At 66.0% G+C, this 9,067-nt stretch overlaps 1 non-coding gene across 1 annotated transcript; it reads right to left on the reverse strand.

Annotated features, from left to right (window-relative positions):
• Positions 1–2,686: 2,686 nt before the first annotated feature.
• On the reverse strand, positions 2,687–2,758 carry TRNAT-CGU. The gene has a single exon. It is a non-coding gene; the product is annotated as a tRNA-Thr (tRNA).
• Positions 2,759–9,067: the final 6,309 nt, after the last annotated feature.

Raw genomic sequence — 9,067 nt, forward strand, 5'->3', positions numbered from 1 at the left:
GCCCGGGAGCGCCTCCGCCTGCCCGCGCGGAAGTTGCGCTGCGCTGCGCCCGAGCGCCCGGCGCCTCCGGGGCGTGGGAAGCCCGAGCGCGGAGCCGCTGCCGCCGCCGCCGCCGCCGCCGCCGGGACTGTGGTTGCGCGAGGCGTCCGAGCGAGCGCGCCCGAGCACAGAGGCGGCTTCTGCCCGTGCCGAACGGCAGCTTCTCGCCCCGAGGCGCTTGCAAAGTGCAGTTGGCCGAGGGAGGCGAGGCGAGGCTCGTCCGGGCTCGCAGGTGGGGGGGCCCGGGGAGGAATTCGCGGGAAAGCAGCGGGACTCCGGCCACCCGGCGCCGTTCCCGGGCCTCGTCCTGCAGCCTCGCAGCGCCCCGCTCCCGAGCCCCGGAAATAGCACTCGCCCTCTCCGGGGCTTATCGTAGCCGGAGCAGCCGGCGCATAAATGCACGCATCTGAAGCACTCGCTCTTGCCGTTTTTTAAAAGAACAAAAGCCCACATGCTCGGGACACGCTGTTCTGCGGCTAATGCTGATTTCTGCATTCTGCCCGGAGACTCCAGCCTGTTTCTCGCAGGCCTTTCTGGCTCGAAACTTCCTCTCCGGGCGATTAGGGCCAGAGCCTGCCTCTTGCACCACGGACCGGAATCCGCCCTGTTGCTTCCCGCCTCAGGGGACAGATCAGCAGGGAAGGCAGAAGCCTCTGCTCGGGGTACTTTCTGCTTCCTTTCTGCCTCTTTGGAAATCGATATTCCAACTCAAAGCCAAAACCAGCATGAGGGAAAATGGGAGATGTTGCGTTTTCTTATATCAAACTTAAGTACGTGTATTTCAGCGAACTGGTTTACGCTCTCGCCCCTTTGCGTTGCCTCCGCAGCAGGAGACGCCGTTCGGAACCGTCATCCGCACCCTTCAGCACAGGCAGCGCAAACGCGGGTGTCCAGGATCGCTCCGGAGGCTTCCTCGGCCCTCTGCCCAGGGTCTCCTGCAGGCGGGCGCCCCGCTTACCAAGAGGGCTTGGGCCGCCCAGAGGGAGCGGAGGACTGGCTTGTGCAGAGCTGGTGTTCAGCTCCGGCCCGCCTCTTTCCAGTTCCCCGGGAGGTCCGCGTGCCAGCGGGCCCCTGGCCCCAATCCAGCAGAGCCCCCGAACTGCAGCGGACTTTCCGGCCCACGCGATGCTGCGGCCCACAGAAAGCGCCCTGCGCACTAGCGAGCCCTCGGCTGGGCAGCTGTGACCCACGGCGGGTGCCCCCGTGGATGAGCCGCCCTTGGGGGGCCCCGGGGCGGGGGGGAGGCCAGGTGTTGCTGGGGGGGGGAGCAGGAGAGCCTGTCGGCCTGGGGGAGGGTGGTGTGGTGCTGAGCTTTCCCCTGCTTGCGTCCTGAGCCCCGGCACACCAACGGGCTGCCTCTGCGGCCCCCGCTGCCCAGCTCTGCACACCAACAGGCTGCCCCACTTCAAAAGGCTGGTGTTTAATATCCTGTGCTCCCAGGAGCGTCCCTGCTGAAAGCTGCAATAGACGCAGCTCTGGAGAAAGCTCGGCTGGCTCTCCCTGGAAGACCCGTCCAGGCGGAGAATTGGCTTCCCGCGAAAGCTGCTCCGCCAGCTTTACTGGCAACAATTCCGTTTGGACCGAAAGCAAATGAAAGCACGTTTAATGTTTAATGCTGCTCCTGGGAGATGCCTCGGATCGTTTCAGGCATGCGGCGCAGACCAGGCCGGACTGGCTAGGCACACGAGGTTCGACTCGGGAGCAGGAGTTTATGGCGGAAGAGGTGCCGCTGCGGATTCAGGAAGGGCATCTGGAGAGCGCAGACGGGGGCAAATGATTCACCTGTGGAGTTTCTGCCTGTTGTCAGTGGTGGAGAGAGGGCACTGCTCCCAGCGGGAGGATCCCGACTCATTCCAGCATCCTACTTGCTCCAGAATGGGGTACAGAGTGCTTTTACATGGAAACCAGCATGAATCCGGTTTGCATGTGTGCACCGCCTTTCCGGAGAGCAGCCAAGGAAGCCCTCCGCTCGCACTGCCATCTCCTTGCCTCGAGATCCAGGCTCGCTTCTGATAATCCCGGATAAACCCGAGTCCGCCTGGTGCAGCCAGCCCGCCCTCTGGCGGCCGCAAGCGGCGACGACCGCGGGGAAAGGCCGCGCGTGAGAAGCGTGCCTGCAAACAACCGCATGCTGGGAACACTCGCGGGAAGTGAGCCCCACGCCTGCGCAAGGAGGCGCGTCTACTCGGATGTAAACCGCGCTGGCTTCCGTGGGACGGGAGCGGGCCGGGCGGCCAGGGGCGCGGGCGCCCCCCTCCGAGGAAGCGGCAGCGCCCGGGGCCCGCTCGCTCGCCCCCGGCCCCGGCCCCGGCCCCGGCCGCAAGGACAAAGCCGCGGCTCCCGCGCCGCCCCGGCATGCCCACGCGCTTTCGCGCGGATCGTTCCCTTGCTCGGGGACGGGCTGCCGGGCAAAAGAGTTCCCTGGGGAAACGCAGCTGCCACGAGAGGCTTCCCCCGCCGCTTCAGGCGTGCGCGCCTCGGCCCTTCTTGCGTGTTGAGTGGAACGTGGGAACGCACCAGCCTCGCCTCTCGCGCGCTTTCCCGCTTTTAAACTTTCGCTTTCTTCCGGGCGCTAAATTGCCCTAAAAATGAGCCCTTCCGATTCTGCTCGCGCCCACCCGGGCGCGGAGGGGCTTCCACGGCGGCGAGGCACGGACGGGGTTCGAACCCGTGATCTTCGGTTTACGAGACCGACGCCTTACCACTTGGCCACCGCGCCTGCGTTGAAAGCGGCGCCTCGCTCCCATCTAGGCTGGCGCCGCTCCCGAGGCGCGCGCGCGCCCGCCGAGGCGAGCGCGCGCCCGCTCCTCCCTCTTTCTTGGAGGGGGCGGGCCGAACTTCGGGCGGCGCGAGTGCGCAGGCGCCGCCACTGGATCCGCCGGGCAGCGGAGGGGGGCACGTAGCTGCGCCTGCCAGCGCGAAATCCATAGGAGGGGCAGCGGGGGCAGCACCGTCCCAAAATCCCGGGCTCTGGGACGCGGCAGCGGCTGCGCGAGAGCGCGGGACCCCCCTTCCCGCGGGGCTTTCCACAAGCGCGCTCCTGCCCGCATCCTCGCGGGCCGAGGTGGGCGCGCTTGCGCTCCAGCATCGCCCGGGGGTCCGTCTTTCTCCACCCACGCCGTGGCGGCGGACTACAGCTCCCAGCCTCCCCAGCCTCCCCAGCCAGGGAGCCGCTCTTCACGGGCTCTTGGAGAGGCGTGGCGGCGCAGAGCGGCTTGCGCCCGAGGCGGGCGGGCGGCGGCGGCGCCAGGAGCCCCCCGGGCGAGCGCGCGGCCCCGATCCCGGGGCAGGGCAGCGGCTCGGGCGGAGCCTGCAGGCGGACGGCCCCGCGCGGCCCGCCCCCCCGCCGGGAAGCGGCGCGGAGAGCGCGGGGGCCACGGCTGCCCGGCCAACTTCTTTAATCGCCTCGTCTCGCGCAGCGGACCACTTGGGGCACCCGGTTCCCATTCATCTCCATGATCCACTGGGGGAGCGCCCAGCAGACGGTCTTGACGGCGGAGCCCGCCTCGTCCAGGGGCATGCAGACGTAGCAGAAGGGGCGGGCCGGCCGCGCCCGGGGCTGGCGGCCGGGGCAGGCCTGACGCCGCACCGGTTGCTGGCTTTCCCGCCCGGCCTCCGGGCCAGGCTCCGCGCCGAGTTCACGCTGCGCCGCCCGCGGCCGCTGTGACTTGGCTTCCAGCCTCTTTTTCAGGAGCACGTTCAGTTTCTTTTTCGCCAGGTCCAGCTCCACGAAGAGGCTCGTGCGGGTGATGGAGGACTCTTTCTGCCAGATTCTGGCTTGCTTGCTCGCAGCTTTCCCCCGATCAGCTTCCGCTCTTTTCTCGGCAGAAGAAGGGGGCAGGAACATCCTTCCCAATCCCCCCAGCACCTCCTCTTGCAAGCGCCCAGCCTCCACCGGTTTTACACTTAGGGCGGCCCGTGCTCCTTCCTTAGCAGAAGGCGGCAGAATGACATGGTGCACCTTCCTGTCCGGTTCTGCCTGGCCAGGGCTTGCTCCTCCGTCCAAACCTCCATCGGCCTCTGCTCCTTCCTTAGAAGGCGGCAGAACCGGGTGGGACACCATCCCCTCCAGTTGCGCCTGGCCAGGGCTTGTTCCTCTCTCCGCCCCTCCATCGGCCTCTGCTCCTTCCTTAGCAGCAGGCAGCAGCATGGTGTAGCGCACCTTCCTCTCCGGTTCTGCCTGGCCAGGCCTCGTCCTCTCGGTGCTTCCATCAGGCCTGGCTTGCTTCTTGGCCGAAGACGGTAGGATCAAGTAGCGCACCTTCCCCTCCAGTTGCGCCTGGCCAGGGCTTGTTCCTCTCTCCGCCCCTCCATCGGTCCTTGCTCCTGTCTTAGTGGAGACCGGCAGGATAGCGCAGAGCACCTTCCTCTCCGGTTCCGCCTGATGGAGGCGCATTCTCCCGTCAGCACTTCCGTCGGCCCCGGCTCCTTTCTCAGCGGAGGGTGGCGGACTTGGGGGGCACAGCGTTCCCTCCGGCTCCGCCCGCCCAGCCTTCCCTTTTTCCTTTGCTCCCCGGTCCGCCTCTGCTTCCTTAGTGAGGTTGAGTGGGAGGAGAGCATGGCACACCCTTCCCTCATTTCCCTCTCCCTTCCCATCGGCACCAGCTGCAGCTCCTTCCACATCTGGGGGCCGAGGGAGAACCCCCCTAGAGAATCCTTCCTCTGGCTGTATCTCCACTTCTCCCACCCTGGGCATGCGTATGTGTAGCTGGAGTTGAGGCTCCTGGGGGGTCGCCTTGTGTTCTGGGGGGCCCTCAGAAGCAGGAATCTCACCTGGAAGGCCTTGGACATGGATTTTTTGTGCTTTCTGGGAACCAGCCGGCAGGGGGGAGCACGGAGGGCGTGGGAGGCCTTTCCCTGCGCTCCAAGGGGGCTCGCTGCGGCCCGCCTGTGACTGCCGAAAGGTCATCTCTGCCACGGACTTCATGTACAGTGTGGGGAGCTTCCACATGTGGACGAGGTGCTTGTGCCTGATGTTGAGGTCAATGAGGCAGAGGGCCTCTCCGGAGATGAAGGAGAGCAGGGGGTGCTTGGGCCTCGGCACCCTGATGCCCACGCGAAGCAGCTTCGGCAGCGGGTAGGCAGAAGCCAGGCTGAAGATGCGGAGGGAGTTTTCGACCACCTCTGGGAAGGCCCCTCTTTTGATTTCTAGCATCTTCACAGCGATGTGGAAGAGAAGGCGCCTGAGCTCGTCCGGTTGCATGGAGAGGAGGATATTCGGCTCTCCCGTCCCCCACTGGGCTGCCTTGCTGGTGCCCAGCTTCTTCACCAGCAGGTGGGAAGGCCTCCTGCTTTCCTTGGGCTCCGCCGGGTGAAGGATGTCGTAGTCCGTGCTTCTCAGAGATTCCCGCACGGGGCTGCCAGGGGGCTCCTTGGCGGTGCTCCTGGGCGAGGAATGGCGGCGTGTTGCTCCGGCAGCCTTCACCGGCACCCGGTTCCCCACAGGCCTCTCGCGGGCACACACGGGCAGCCCGTGCAGCTGGTTTTCCAGGGACTGGAAGCGCCTCACAGACGTGTGCACGAGGGTGGGAATGCCGCACCGCCTCTGGACCATCTTCTTTTTGGCATGAAATTCCAGGAGGTTTCTGACTCTGTCATCCATTTTATTCAGGACGCAAGGGACGCTCTCGACGTCGCAGTGGGGGGAAGGGGACCGAGGGATCGTCTGCAGGCCCGGGTGCAGCACAGCCCGAGAAGAGGCGTCCAGGATGGATGTCTCTCGGGCGCCAGCAAGGCACAGCTTGCCCTGCAAATTTCTGTCAATACGCCGAGGATCCGTTTTGCCCCGCAAAGGCAGCCGGGCAGCCGCCTCCTTCCTCTCGCCTGGGTCCGGGAGCATCGGCGGGGGTGGGGAGGGGGCGTCCTGCTGTGCTGGCGGCGCCGGCCCCATCCGGATCTCCAAGGACTTTTCCACCAGGACTATGCGGTCTTCTTTTTCATAGGCAGATCTTTGGCAAATATTTATCTGCGTGAAGGGCGCCAGAGGTTGGGGGCTGTCTCCCGGGGGTGAAGGGGAGGGGCTGTCTAACTCTGTGCTGCTTTCGGGGAGCCACACGCTGAGCGGAGGCCCGGGGCCCTCCTGCAGCGGGCCATGGGTGGGCTTGGGCTGGTCGTTCATCGAGGGCGCGTAGGGTTTGCGCTTCCTCTTGATCAGCGGGAGATGGGAGGGCTTACGCTTCCCTTTCACCGGCAAGGCCCGAGGGGGCCTGCGCCTCGTTCTCTGTGGGTGGGGACGGGGGCTCTGGCACTTCTTGTTCAGCAAGGAGCGAGGGTCCGACTCGGCGCTGGAGGCGCAGATGTTGCTTGCCGGCTCAGCTGGGGAAGCTGCCGCTGCTGGGGAAGAGTCTCTGGCTGCCGTGGCCGGGATTCTCGAAATGGAGGGCGAGTCCGAATGTGTCGGGTAAGGGGCGGATGAGGATGAGGATGAGGAGGACACCGGCAAGGTAGGAGGTGAGGAGGAGGTCAGAGACGAGGAAGAGGAGTGCCACAGAATGATACTGCTCAACAAAGGAGCATCTCTGATACGTTCTGGATATAAAATTTCACCTTGATGCCCATTTCCACGGTCTTCATGCACCTGAGAAGCGCACCTGCACCTCTCACAAGACTGTTCATCGCTGCGGAAGATGAGAGAAAACATTTTGTTACACAACTGGAGCAGGTCTGTGTGCCTGGGGCAGCGGGGGGCACCCACCTGTCCAGTGCAGGCAGCATCTCCTTCCCACAAACGCAGAGACACTCTAGGACAGAGCAGTGAACAGAAAGCGTTATTTCCCTCGAAGGTGCAACTCCTTTCTTAATGGCGAGAACCCCCCCCCCCCCCCCCCGCTGCGCCCGGCCTGCAGCTGCTGGGGCCTCTGGGGTGAAGAGCGGTGCCTCCGGCTGCCCTGATCCTGAGTCCGGTGCTCCTCGGGAGCCAGTGGGGGAGGAGCGGAAGCCCTGTGCAAGTGCAGCCGGGACCACCGTGTAAAGAGGCGTCCGCGTGAGGGTGGCCTTCCCGGACCCCCACCCCACCCACAGCGCCACCAGGTTGCGCCCCTCCCAGCACGGGCAGCACAATCTGGGAAAGGCTCATAGCCAAGGACAGACGGGGGCTGGGATGAACGTACGGTTTGCGGGCGCTGCTTGGAAGCCAGCTTCTCCCTCCGCTTCAGACCCCGCTTGAGGCTGCATAAAAGCAGAAAGAGGCATAAAGAGGGAAAGGGAAGCGGCAAGGTGTCCTAGTTTCCTTAAGGAGTTACCTTTATCTTTCCTACCCTGGTGGGGGGGGGGCGCTCACCTGCTGAGCTCAGGGCCTTCTCCCCTGCTCCCCTGCTGGCCACTGGGCTGGGGAACGCCGGACTCGGTCTGAGCCGGGCTTCTTCAGAACAGGATGTGCCTCGTCCGACCACTCGGCCCCGGCATCTTTTCGGGTTTTGTTGTAAAGCATCCCCACCCTCCCCCTGCGGTTCAGACCAGGACTGTAACACATGCGGGTGGGGGGGCCCTGGAAGATCTGGATCGAGCCCAACGCTTGTGGGGGGAGCGAGGAGGTGAGCAGGTGGTCCTCGGCGGGCGGCCCGTGCAGAACGGCCCGGGCAGAGCCACTCCCTCGCGCCGCTGCCAAAGGACCCCGGAACGGCTGTTGTGGCGCACCGCCTGCGCGGCTCTCCGTGCCGCAGTGCGCCCAGCACCTCGGGATCGCGCCGCGACAGGCGCTTGGATTCGACCGGCCCGCGGCACATGCGGGGCTTGGGCGACCTGCAGGCTCGTGCTCGCGCCCGTGGCCGCCTCATCCCCGATCGATCCCTGCAGAGCTTGATGATCAGAGCATCACAGAAATTTCTAGGGGTGTGTGTGTGTGTGTGTGGTGAGACGTTAACATGTCGGGGTAACATGTCGGGGAGGTGCCCGCTGTGGCACAGGGGGCCCGGAGAGCGGGGAGGGCGTGTCAGCAGCCCATCTTCCTCCACGGCCGGCCGTTGCGCTGAACGTGCTCACTTTTTCGGCTCAAGACTTGCCGCCCATGTGCTCTGCACCCAAAGCTGGGTGCACTGCCTCCCCTTCTCCGTTTTAACCTCACAACCACCCGGTGAGGTAGGCTGGTCTGAGGGGTGGGGCGGGCCAAGGTCCCCCACTGAGGGAGGGCGAGACAAAGCCGCCCTCCCGGCCACGGGACCACCCACCGGGCAGCTTCCCCCGCGACGTGTGGCTCCCAGGCGCCACCTCCTTACCGAGCGCGCGGCCACTCGCCACAGCCTTCCTTGCAGGGCGGCCAGCGCCGAGGAGGCCCCGCTTTCCATCGCCAGCCACAGGACGAGCACGGCTGTGCCCACGACATGGAAGCCCCACGGAGACGTGGCGATCCAGCAGAGGCCCGGGTGGGCGCAGAAGGCGCTCTGCAGCTGCCGCAGCAGGTGCCGCTCTCGGCAGGGCTCCTGCGGCCCATCGCCGCCCTTCCCGGGGGCCCGGCTTGGGAGTGGCCCGTTCCCCTGGAGGTCCCTCTGCCACAGCAGGGAGCTGAGCACCAGCGCCCCGTACGCATAGCGCATGGTGCCCCCCGGGCGTGCTCCGAGGGGTCGCGCAGCAGGGGCTCCGCTGGCCTTTGGCCTTCGCCTGTCCTGCCCAGCGCTGCCCCCGCTCCCGTGTCACAATGAGCCCAGGCCGGTTGCCGGGTGACCTCTGCCTTTCTCCCCCCCCCCTTCCTGTCCCTTGCCCAGGGGGGGCACGGGGGGGGTCTCCTGGGGGCAGCCCCTCACTTTCCAGCACCATGCCAGCCCCGGGCTGGCACCAGGGCTCCTCGCCTCCCCGAGCTGCCCAGCTGCAATGGGGGGCCCACAGCCGGGCCTCCGATGGACTGTCCTCTCTTCGACTCAAGGCCCCCCCCCACCCCGTGCAGAGCCACACCTCCCATCCAGGCTCTTTGAAGAATATGGCATTTGAGGCCACTGCAGGTGAGATTTCTCCTAGTCGCAGGAACAGGTATGGCCAGGATGCAGCAGTGGGGGCCTTCCAGGGGCCCTGGGCCCTCTGGGTGGGGGACAAACTG

This window comes from Varanus komodoensis, unplaced genomic scaffold (genome assembly GCF_004798865.1).
Source record: "Varanus komodoensis strain SLA01 unplaced genomic scaffold, ASM479886v1 scaffold26, whole genome shotgun sequence".
NCBI classification, from domain to species: domain Eukaryota; kingdom Metazoa; phylum Chordata; class Lepidosauria; order Squamata; family Varanidae; genus Varanus; species Varanus komodoensis.